The sequence below is a fragment of the Peromyscus eremicus genome, chromosome 8b (genome assembly GCF_949786415.1).
Source record: "Peromyscus eremicus chromosome 8b, PerEre_H2_v1, whole genome shotgun sequence".
Taxonomy (NCBI): domain Eukaryota; kingdom Metazoa; phylum Chordata; class Mammalia; order Rodentia; family Cricetidae; genus Peromyscus; species Peromyscus eremicus.
The window spans coordinates 52,944,568-52,957,125 of record NC_081424.1 but is presented as its reverse complement, the minus strand read 5'-3'; the positions used below and the strand labels follow the sequence as shown (position 1 = coordinate 52,957,125).

At 44.4% G+C, this 12,558-nt stretch overlaps 1 protein-coding gene across 1 annotated transcript in view; it reads right to left on the bottom strand.

The window, feature by feature from the left end:
• Positions 1 to 12,558, bottom strand: part of Arid1b (AT-rich interaction domain 1B) — a 379,722-nt gene that overhangs the window by 226,183 nt on the left and 140,981 nt on the right. The gene's annotated exons all lie outside the window — the stretch shown is intronic.

The window sequence follows — 12,558 nt, the reverse complement described above, 5'->3', positions numbered from 1 at the left end:
CACCCATCTCAGCTGACCTACAGACTGGCCACCCATCTCAGCTGACCTACAGACCCGCCACCCATCTCAGCTGGCTAGAGAGCCACTGTGGTAGCGTGGCACCACCTACTGAAACCTACAAACTCTTCTGAGCCATCTACGAAGTTCACTGAAGGCACACTACACTACAAGCCACACTACACTACAAGCCACACTACACTACAAGCCACGTTGTTCTCTACCCACTTACTTCTGCTTCCTTTAGGCACTATTTTACACTCACTGACACCACAGGCAGAAAGCATGAGGGACTGTGACCCCTGTCACAGCTGCTGTCACCAGTCCCCACTCTGACAACCATGCTGGAGCCCAGGGCTGAGCAGGACATTCTGGAATCATCAGTGCATTTCAACTGTCTAAACTATAGCTGCAATTTCTTAGGCCTAGTTTTTGTGACATGAACCCTAATGGACACTGCCTCTTCATCAGTACTCCACACCCACCAGGACTTTGGCTTTGGTAGTTTAACAAACCAAAAAAAGTAGACATTTCGTTGGGCGGTGGTGGTGCACGCCTTTAATCCCAGCACTCGGGGGGCAGAGGCAGGAGGATCTCTGTGAGTTTGAGGCCAGCCTGGGCTACAGAGTGAGTTTGGGAAAAGGATCCAAAGCTACACAGAGAAACCCTGTCTCAAAAAAACAAAACAAAACAAAAAACAAAAAAGTAGACATTTCTAGGAAATTTTATTTTACCATAAATTCTCTAGTATTATTTTTCTCATCTTTATTTTCTTCTGTGTGAACAAAAACTAGAATGAGGGGCTGGAGAGATAGCTCAGAGGTTAAGAGCACTGGCTGTTCTTCCAAAGGTCCTGAGTTCAATTCCCAGCAACCACATGGTGGCTGAAAACCATCTGTAATGAGATCTGGTGCCCTCTTTGGGCCTGCAGGGATACATGCAGGCAGAATACTGTGTAATAAATAAATAAATCTTTAAAAAAAAAAAAAACAAAACTAGAATGAAGAGTCAAAGCAGACTCCACAGAGCCTTAGCACTGGGCCAAAGCGTGGAGTCAAGGGACTCCAGGCCTCGGGTGCTCCTCACAGTGCTTAAGTGGTCGATCTTCTAGAGGAGCTCCTGCTCCTAGGAAAGAGCTGCTGAGCTACCAACTCCAGGCTCCGGGAACTCAGCGACAGTGAGCTGTTGACATGTACCCAGCCAGGGTTGGCACGTGGTGTGTTGCACACACATACAAGGGGTTAAAGACGTAGTTTCTAGGACATAAACCTGACGGTACCTGTGCATACGTTTTGTTAACTATAACTGTATATTGGTCAAGTTGGTTTTGAACTCCTGGGCTTAAACACTCGTACTGAGGAATCCACAGTAGCTGTAACTACAGACGGCATCTCTAAGACCAGCTTGGCACACATTTAAAAATTATTAACCACAAATTGACCAGAATGCATCAAAGATGGATTTAATAGCTTGTCTTTATCCTTAAAAAGTCAACCAAATAATAAAAATAAGAAAATCTGCAGGAAGTCAGTCAAGAAAGCTACTCAGGGGCTACACAGGCAAGGGATGTACTGTCCCTCCACAAAGCTCGGGACAAAGTGACACTGCACGGGTGTCTAAAATGAAAGGCTACAGGCAGGACAATGGGGCAGCCACTGCTCTTTGACTGCCAAGACTTCTACAAAACAGGAAAACACTTTTGTGAAATCACGTGGGCTGGGAACTCTAGAACTGCATGTAGACGGTTCACAAAAGATGAGGAAACACGTTAGAGACTGATGAGTAACAGGAGTCCTCAGAAGAGGTATCCCTGCTGATTTCTTACAATGGGAGGTCTAACAACATAAAACAAGTACTAAACAAGGCACGATGGCATATGCCTGTACTCTCAACAGTAGAGAGGTTGAGGCAGGAGATTGTCAAGAGCTTCAAGTGAGCCTGGACTACACAGGGAGACACTGTCTCAGAATAAAATACTAACAATACTCATCAAAAACTAATGACATAATTAAAACTTTCACTTATTTATTTTATTATTCTTACATCTAATACACCCATTTAGGCATAAGAGGCAATCAGTAGCTGATTGTTAAATGTAATTTAATTTTTCAGAGAAGCCTGTGCCCTAATTGAAGATGTCAACATTTAGGGATGCTAAGAAAAGCCTAGTGTAGGAACTAAGAAAATATTTTGGCAAAATAGTTGTACTTCAAAGGAGGTGAGCCCAGTTTTGAGTGTGAAAGCTGGCAGGGCACCATATGGTAACGTGTGTAGCATGGGTGCTTGGAGGAGCTGCCAGGCGGGGAGAATAAGCCAGACTAGAAAGTGATGCCACTACACAAGGTTCCAACCACCGGCAACTTTCTACATCTGGGAATTTGAGCTCAAAACAGACAAAATCTGCATCAAATTAAATACATAAAATGCACACATGTAAACTGGTTAATATTAATCCTGACTTGGTTTGTTAATTGTCTTTGGAGACTATAATATGTTCAAGCTTTAGCTCATAAAACAGCACTTAAATACTACTAAAACCAAGACTTTGCATCTCTAAAGCGAGATGTTAAAGACTTTGCATGTTCTAAAGCGAGAACATTTTCTTTACATAGTCATACTAAAATGACTTACTACAGAACGAAGAAAGCAGTGGAGGGAGGCCTGGAGGGCTAGCCTAGGACCTTGTCCATCTCGGGTGAGGAAATACTTGCCATGGAGCTAGCTCCAGACATCCTTCAGAGCTGAGAAGAATCTCTCCAGGCATGCCCTTTGCGGGACTCGGTCAAAGGGGCAACTGAAGCAAATTAAACTAAGAAATACTCCTCCAAACGAGGCAAAAATCAATCAAAAGTAACCTAATAAAGCAATACAAAGGAATCTATGTCTACTCAAGAAAGAAATGTGTTGCCACGTTTCTTAGGGATACTACATGGCACCATCCTAAAAGCAAAGTCAAAGAAACGATCCATGAAGTTGAACTGAGTGACTGACAGCTTCACTTATTTCTTGTGTGTGTGTACATATATGTGCGTGAATTAGTGTCTATGTGCACATATGGATGAGGATGTGCATGCATGTAGAAGCCAGAGGTTGATGTCAGATAGATGTCCTCAATCGTGTTCTACCTCCTGCCTCAATTTATGAACGTAGACCTTGTCCAGTTCAGCCTGTCTGGCTGGTCCACAAGCCTCCCAGCACTGGGGTTACAGGGACGCACCTGGCCTGTCTATGCAGATGCTAGGGATCAAACTTCGGTCCTCATGCTTGCAGGGCAAGTACCTCACCACCTGCCACCTGCCCAGCTCTCAGTGTCACTTACTTCTTGAGGCTTGCTGAGCCTCTGCCTTTGGCCAGGTAATGTTAGGAATACTACATTACGGTCTATTGAGTTGCTTATACAACATCTATTCCAATATTCCCTACACCACCTCCACGAATTCAAATAGAGTTCAAGCTACAGTTAACTCCGCCATCCCTTCAGTATCAATTCCTATCTGTAAGGCCTTGTCTCAAAAAACCAAACCCATGCTACCACGACCCCCAAAAAAGAAATGAAGGCTTTGGAAAACAGATGCACCTTACAATTGACTTACCCAGGTGTGCGAAAAGGGCCACATTTTCCAACCATAGAAAAACTATGGGGAGGTGTCTTTACAGCTCACGTCCCTACACTTCAGCACCCAGTCAAAAACCTTCCTAAGTACTGATTCTTCTTTTCCCAGCACTTTCCACTAGTCATTGGCTGAAACTTGCACTTGTATAAGACTTTTGAAAACAGGAGTCAACAGGTGTTGGTTTACTATTCCAAAGCAACCTTACTCCAATGCAGGAGACTACAAGAGAGCAACCAGAAGTCCAGTCATGAGGGGGAGCTGCCCTATCTCCTTAGCTGCCAACAGCATTGGTGGAAAATCAAGAGAGGGAAGCCCCTGTTCATATCAGGGGACTCTTTTCTGTGGGACACCACAAAGAGGAGGAGGGTAGAGGTTTGGGGGTAACAGGGAGCTGTTACCCTTCCCTCGGGAAACTGTGACTCGCTCACTCTGGCCCACTGCATAGAGGTCACTCAAGTGTGTCACTTCTCAACACACACCCAGAAAGCCAAATTCAGAGTAAGGTAAGCCGAAAAAAAAGAACGGCAACACTCACTGTACTACCCAAATCAAAACCAAAGAAGGAGAGGAGGGCAGGGGAGGGGAGGGCAGGGGGAAGGGAGGGAAAGGGAAGGGAAGGGAAGGGAGGGAGGGGAAGGGATAGAGGGAAGTGAGGAGGTCATGGAAGGGGAAGGGGTACTATATAAGACAAGAGAAACACAAGGCATTCTGGAAAGAGCTCCATGAAGGGCAAGAGGTAGTCGTCACGGGTCTGGACTCACGGTCTATCAGTTAAAAAGCAAAGAGCGGGGCTAGGGAGATAGCTGAGGGGTGAAGAGTCCACACTGCACTTGCAGAAGACCCAGGTCCAGTTCCCAGCACACACACTGGGTTGGCTTACAACTGCTGTAACTCCCATTCCAGGGGTCCAGTGGGTTTCTAGACTCCATGGGCACTGTACTCACATGTACATATATATCCTCACACATATACACACACACAGAAAAAATAAAATCTTTGTAAAATAGAAAGTATTTACTCGGGTAACTTTTAACTGGAACATGTAATACACCTGACAACGTTAGAAACCAAAGGGGAGTTCTGAGAGGCTCCGGCAGGAAGCTAAAGCCACCTGCAGCTTTGCTGTCTTGGTTCACAAAGCTATCTCCTGGCTCCCCTTGGGCCTAGCGTGAGGAAGCACTCTCAGCCTTCACACTGCGCGTGTTAGATGTGAGTCCTGCAGCCCGCTCTTGACTACCGTCCACTGCGGCAGGCAGGGGGAACACAGCTGGCGTGCATGCCCACTTCTGGCTCCCCCATGAGCTCACCTCCTCTTACCTAGACTTCCCTGACTCAGGCACAAGACTCCCCTGCTGGTGACACAGGGAGGGAAGAGGGGAGCCTCTAGAACTGCTGGGTGCCTGTTGTAAGAAGAGGCCAAAATAAGGTCTCCTACAGAAGTGCACATTTCCCCTCAGATGGTGGGATGGCCATCGGGAGCCACAGCAGAGGCATGTCTGCAGACTCCCCGTTCACTTGTCTGTCCCCGGAAGGAGAGGTGAGAGCTCATTTCTGTCTGTCTTTCCCTTAAATACTACAGAAAGGCCTCTAACAGACAAGGAGGAGCTACAGGACGTTCCCGGTAACTCAGTCTATGGCCCTCGTTTTCAGAGAGGGCAACAGTGACCCCGCTGGAGGAGGAGGGCAGGAGGACTCCAGACCAGAGCTGAGCTGAGCGGCCACGCAACACCGGCAGGAGCAGGCTCCGCTGTCGGAGAACGTGCCTTCCGGGAAAGTCAGGACAAGCCGGTCGTTCGTGTAAAGACGGAAAAGGGCGAATGATGCCCACTACTTCCAAATAATCACTCTGCAAACCTCCGAGAGTAAGCAGTACAGTGGCTAATATTTGAATCTTTCCAGTTTCATGCTCAGAGTGCTTTAAAACCATTATTAGATAACACCAACAATATTAGGTATCTTGTAATAAATGAGTGCCAAAATCACCTACTTAAAATCAGAAATAACATTCACAGGAGCTTTGAACTTGTGCACTATGCGCATACCCAAACACACTGACTAGGGCCAATGGACACTCTTGAGCACTTTAGAAGGACTCACAGGATAGGCTAATGATGACCAAATGAAAAGATGTGCACACCACAGCCTCAAACTGGGTGGAACACGGGCCGAGGCATGGCCTGACAATCGTACCTGCAAGCTTTGCTTTTAACAGAGCGGACGCATTATGAAGAAAAGCAGTTGAGGAAGCTTAGCCCCTTTTTTGTGGCTTAAAGCTTTTCTCTCTCTTTTATTCCAGGCTTAAACAAAGTTCAGTGGGGCATCCAACTGCCTGTTTTAAATTACAGTCTGTATTTTAAAATAGAATGCATGCGCGGCGTGTTCCCGAAGCTAGGGGTGGGAGTGTTATTCATGGAAAATTGAAGGCTTGTTGAGTCAATAATCTTCTTTCACACAGTAACAATTTTCAGCTAAAATTTCTTGACCCAAACAAAGGAAAACAAGACCATTCACTTATTTTACAACAATTTGGAGAAGGCGAAAGAAAAAGGAGAGAGAGAGAGAGAGAGAGAGAGAGAGAGAGAGAGAGAGAGAGAGAGAGAGAGAGAGACGCAAGCACTCTAAAGTCCTGCACTATGGCAGAAGAATAGAAAATGCTGGTTGGGGGAACCTTCTATACATGTATTTATTCCAACTCTTAAACTGACAGTTAATATTAAAAATAGTTACTTCTAGGCCCAAAGAAATATAAAAACAAATAACCAGTCCACAAATGCTGGTCACATGTCCCTCATTACAGGAAACAGACTTGCACCTTCCCGTCACCTGCCAAGTGAAAATCTGTAAATTAAAAGCCATTTCCGAGTAAAGGAGGATAATGTACAGCAGAGCGCCCTTGCTGCCTCCCGGTGGCCAAGGGCCCACCTGGCCTGGAGACAGTGCTAGGGAGAGAGCACAGGAAAAGGTGTGGTGCTCACCTGTGGGTACAGTGGCCAAAACCAGACAGCAGGAGAGGCTGTGAGGGGTCCTGAGAATCAAGGAACCTCACACAAGCAATGAAAATGACCACTGTAATGTACGCTGAGGCTCTGAACACCTGCCCGAGCCTAGGCTCTGTGAGCATCCTCAGGAACACAGCGGCCAACCTTCACACCTTCAGGCTTGCTGATGCCCAAAGTTCCGCCCCTCCCAGGTCCTACCTACTAGCCAAAGAAGCAGACAACGGGCATGCTGGCTTGGGAGTGTCTGGGGTGAACCTGGAACATGCCTACATTCCTTATAGCCAGGTCATACCACAGAGACATACTCCAGGGCCCCACCCAGGTCACCTGAGAGTTGTCTGCTGGGTCAAATCTGTGTGCAGACTTTTCTATTAACCAGGAGCATGTGCATTTATCATCCCTTACTTAATGAGCCTCATTTATCAACTATGGATCACCGCTATCCTTCTATTATCAAAACCAATATCCTGCAAATCAGTTATGTTCCGGCCCTTCTTAGTCTCTGATTTTGCCACTGTCTATTTTTACAGAACTCCTTAATACTCCTCCATTAACTTTTTAAGAACTAATTGACAGTCTTACAAAATGGGTTGAAATTCATCTCCCCCATGTGTTAAAAGGAAATCTCCAGGATATGAGATGAGAAAGTTTGTAGGCGGCAAACTTAGTTAAAATCTGTTTTTAAAACTGAAACAAAATTTTGAACTTTAATGCACTGTCCCTAAGTAAATGTCTTGGCTACTCTGAGTTTAAAATTCCCCACTTTAGGTGATGAGTATAACTTGGTGACAGAGAGCCAGCCTAGCAGGCACAAGGTTCAATCCCAAACTAAGTCAATAAAATTAAAGAAATAACCATTTGTTTTCCCAGGATTGAAGATGTCAATTAGGAAACACTGTGTGCACAAACATTTTGAGTGCCTTAAAAGCAGGCTACAGTTCTGTTAAAATATTCATTTATTCAAGCTTTCCATTATATTTAGGCTTTTCTCTTCCTGGAAGAAGTCCAAACTGTTAAAGTTTTATTGAATTTTCATTTACAGAATAAATATTTAAGTGGAATACTGTTTTGGAAGAAAGAAGACATGCGCACCCCTTCCCACCTTCTAGTCTGCCTTCTTTCTGAAATAACTGCTAATGCCATGGAAACCCCAGGAACTACGGTGATGGGGCATCTCTTCCTGCTTGCTTGTTCTTCTGAGGAAAGGTCATGCTCTGGGAGGCACACACTAAGTCTCTCCGGGGAAAACATTACATAGTAAAAAATCCGGTTCAGAAAGTAAACATGTGTCAGTCTTTTTCTAAGTAAGACCCTTACACGCTCATCTCCTCCAAAAACAACTGATATCTCCTGGGTGGAACTTGAGTTCTAGATCAATGTAGGTAGTACAGAAGAGATTTAAGTACTGTTTGTTCCTTTTACAATTTCCTGGGACGTCAACACTATGTTCATACCTTCAGTTTGAAATTGGGCAAGGGATGCCAAGCTTCTGCAGAAACTTTAACGGCAGAGGGACCATCCTGCAGAGAACACAGCCGAGGGGACCCCTACCCGCACAAAGGGCTCCCATCTGGCTCAGGGAGTGCCTACCTGCTCAGGGGGCACCCACCTACCTCAGGAGGCCTCCACGTGCCCCAAGAGGCTCCTACCTGCCCAGGGGCACCTGCTCTGGAACACTGCAACCCCGAAGGCTGCTGACACCGGGGGACACTAAACAAACAGCCAAGGCAGCACCAAGGCTGCACCCATGCCGGAACTCTCGGGGCTGCAGGGAGGCAGGTGAGATCTCTCTTTCATTAATTTGTAATTTTTTTTACGCATTTAGAATGATTTGAGAAGGATCAATCAATAGAAGACAGCTACACTCTTAACCTTTTCATGACAACGTTTAAATCAAGTTCAAGTTACAAATAAAAAACTTTCCAAAGAGTTCATCCGGCAGCCATTCGTCTGGTAGATTTAAGTTTTGCAGAAACCTGCCAACGGGTTAAGACAGTCTTAGGGCTGGGTTGAGAACTTGGAAATCAGAACCCAGCTACAAAACTGCATCGCCTTGTTCCTCCACTAGAACTACATTACCAAATCTACAGATTTGAAATGCACCATTAATGTGACACCAGCGTTCATGTTTTCAAAATGCATGACCCTTTACCCTTAACTAGTGTTATTAATGACTAAAACAAACACAGGAAAACCAGAGACTCTTGCCTTAAAAGCAGAACACTCATGCTGATATATAATCCCCAAAGGGTATTTTTATAATCATCGGTCTCCAACATTCTTTAAGGCATCTAATATCCTGTTTAACACCGTCTACTTCTGAGAACCACCAGCACTGAGTAACCCCTTCCTTTCAAAAGTGGCAACTCAACCAGACGGATGACTCAAAAAAAAAAAAAAAAAAAAAAAATCAAACTCTTTGCATGTCAATCTCTCCAGCTTTTTCTGCTGAGGAAAATGAGGTCAGAAACAGGGTTTGAGGGACCTTCCAAACTAGCCATTATTTATAAATCTACCCCAGTGCCCTTCCACTGCAATCCTTCCCAGTACCATCAGAACAGGAGAGCTACGCTGACCTCGGGTAAACAGAATCAGGACCGCATCTACAGGGCAAACCTGTGGGCTTCTGGGCCAAGCGCAACAAAGTGGTTCTTTCCAAACTGGGGCACATAAATGGCTCTTTCCAGGCCCAGGAAGAAACACATCATTCTGTTGAAGGGAAAAGCAAACCTTCATCTTTTGATTACCTCCTTTTATACATTCATTAGTACTTTACTAAGAACGTATGTACTGTACTATATTGACTGAAATTATAATGGTTAGTGTTTCTGACAGCTACTTTTTTACAAGCAAAAAATATGTATTACTAATAAAAGAACACTTTCTTGCTACCCTTTGCTTAATTATCCAATTGTCCCCTTCTTCCCTTGACACTCAAAATAACCAAGGTAAAAGCGAACTGTCATTTGGAAAAAACAAAACGGTTTTGAGACTGCCAAGGTTTTGCCAATGTAGCTTTCATACTTATGCCATCATTTGGTGTCATTAGCCTAGAAAGTACACAGGCTTTCCTGAGGCTAATTCAACACCCTGAGAAAGATCCCCCAAGGAATCAAATGAATAGTTTGAAACCAAGGTTAGGTTTTAAAGACTTTTAACATATACTATTTAGCAAAATTCTTGCTAAATAAAACAGTAAATACCATGAAAGGATCCTATTTTACACCAAGGAGTCAGGACAATCATAAAAACAACTGTAATGAAGGCACTAGCAAGTGTCACAAGGGACATCACTGAATAAAACACTCAGTACCTAGTGTACTTGAGCATACTTTGGGAGTTCTGTGAGACTACAGATTGAGATATACCCAAGGTTTGCAAAACAAAGGGGTATCTAGGCTACAGGGTTTGGTATAGGCGACCTTCCACTCGGTCTCTCCTAACATGCTTGCTTCATTTGCTGTCAGCAAAGAAAACTACAGAAGGGACTCAAATGCTAAGCGAGGCTGCTCTAATGGAAGGGAGTGCTTCAGGATAATTTTATATTACATACCATGGGTCAAGATTTATCAATAATGGAAATACCAGATATATAAACTCACATATGTCAGCAGGAGAAATCGGGATGATTAAGAGCTATGGAAATAAGTGGACCTGCGGAGGGAGATTTGTTCTGAGCTTAGTGTTAGCCCATTAAGTAAAAAGTAAATATTACTGGTCACGGCCCAAGACAGGAGAACAAGTATGAATTTCTCAGCCCTTTGCATTCCGGGGCAACGTGAGGTTCTGGCTAAGCCAGCTGGAAAACCTAACGGCATCTTCAAATGACAACCATCGGGAACCAAATGACCTACATGGACAGACAGACAGACAGGCAAGCCTGGAGAGAAGGCAGCCTTGGGATTTGATCAAAGGAGCAGCTGAAGAAGTGTGGACTGTCTGGACTTGTGGTAAAAAGTTGGTTAACTGTCTAACGAACATGCTAAAGGAAAAATTAGGTCACAGAAAAATACAGCATCTATCTCACTGTGTGCAAACAAAATTAAGAAATAACTACCACTGGGTGTGGGACACACCTTTAATCTAGCACTTGGATTAGTTCAAGGCCAGCCTGGTCTATAGTTAGTTCCAGGACAGCCAGGGCTACACAGAGAAATCTTGTCTGGAAAAAGTAAAACAAACAAACAAAAAGAAATAACTACCCCTGCTAAGCGGGGTGGTACACACCTTAACCAGTGTGCTAGAGGCAAAGGCTGGCAGATGTCTGTGAGTTCAAGGCTTTCCTGGTCTACATAGTAAATTCCTGGCTGGTAAGGGTTTAAATAGTGAGGCCCAGGCTGCTGCTGGTTAATGGTGGCTGTCAACCTGTGTTTGGAATTAACTAAAACCCAAGCATCTGGGCACACTTGAGGGATTTTTCTTGATTGGATTATTCGAGCTAGGAAGACCCAACCAAATCTGGATCATTTGAGATCTGGGCCACACCTCCTGGTGGCAGCCAGCAAAAGAACACGGAGGAAGGGAGTGTTTGCTTTTCCCTTGCTTGACCTCATTCTCACTGGCGGGCGAGTGCATCCATCCTGTTCCTGGGCCATCGCTTCTCTGCTGTTAGAACATATTGTTTTGGGATTCTAATGGAGACTGAAAACTGGCAGCTATCTAGTCCTTTCCTGGGACTCCAGCACCAAACTGAGATAAGGAAAACCCCAAAAAGCACTATCTGCTTTTACTATATATATAACAGGCAGACTTAAAAAATCATACAGTAGAATCATTATGTTATACTTTAGAAGCTCAATTAAGACTTATAAAGTCCCCAAAGCAGGGATTACAGTGTCTTAGGTATCTTTAAGGAGAAAGAGAATTGGTGACATTAAGGCAGGAAGGCACAGCCTGAGAGACAACCTCCAGGAGGCCTGTTATCAAGCCCAGGCATAACTAACACAGTTGCACAGTCCTACAGCACCAGCCTCTCCTGGCCAGCGGCTCTCCTAAGTCACACAAACGCAGGCCTCGCGGCTGTAACGGAATACCAAGTGGTCCCTGAAGCCATAATTACCTTAATTATGTACAACTTACAAAGCAGCAATATAAACAAAAACATATTTGTAAACTCCATATAGAGATTGTTTATGCATGTGAAGCCCTGCAGAAGAAAAAGAGTGCATTACAGTTCACTTAAATAAAGCCAGTCTCTACCCCAACAGATTGGATGGCTTAGGCACAGCAGCCTTGTGCAATCCATATGCACACAGACTTGCCATAAAACCTGGAAGCTCTGGTCTCCTAAGAAAAAATGAAAAGGAAAAAAGATCACAGAAATGTGATTTAAGTACGAGTCTATCAGCCTCCATGAGTTTCAAACAAAACAGCAACAAAAACAGAAAGAAAATGCCAGTGCAGATATTTATTTTTTTAACAGCTCCATAAAAAGAACTGGAGGGGGTGAAATGCTCTCTGAAATACTGAAATAGCCTGAAATACTCTCTGGAAGTAGGCAAGGTAATCATAAGTGGGTAAGTCATATGCTATACGCCTTTATATCTACCTAGATAAAGACATATAGATATAAATATAAGGATTTGGAAAAAATCTCCAATTGTGCCATAGAATCAGCTGAGTATCAACCATTCATCTGAATATGTATGTGAAGTGTGTGTGACTGAGTTTACAAGACGGTCAAGCTTGTAAACAACTATGAAGAAAGCACTGCACACTGCACACTGCTCACATGGTCATGCACAGAGCCGATGTCTGTGTACGGGACATGCTCCAACCTGCTTCACGGCAGTCCTGACAGACCTACAAAATCGGCTCCAAAACCAAGACTGTGGGATCCAAGGACACCTGCCTTCCTGTGACTCAACTTCAGTTGCAAACACTTGGCCAATGTTGTGTCTGGAACAGGCGCATGCTATCCACATTCCACACACTCACCACACTGGAAA